The following is a 221-nucleotide window of genomic DNA, read 5'->3' as shown; positions in this document are numbered from 1 at the left end:
GATGGCTGAAAGCCAAGACCTGCAGAAAGAATATGCAGATGAAAAGGAAGAGGCAAAGTAGAAAGCTTTCAGGTCGGGGACGTGTTTTATTAAATTCAAAACCCTGCCTACACATGCAGCCTCTGCTATCTTCAGGACAAAGGTTCGTCCACGATTTGTTGGATCGTTTAAGGTTGTGGCAAAGCGGGGCCTAGCGTATACGCTAAACCTTCCAAAACGGA

The sequence above is a fragment of the Plasmopara halstedii genome, assembly GCF_900000015.1.
Source record: "Plasmopara halstedii genome assembly, contig: Scaffold_555, whole genome shotgun sequence".
Taxonomy (NCBI): domain Eukaryota; phylum Oomycota; class Peronosporomycetes; order Peronosporales; family Peronosporaceae; genus Plasmopara; species Plasmopara halstedii.
Note: the sequence above shows the minus strand (reverse complement) of the source record.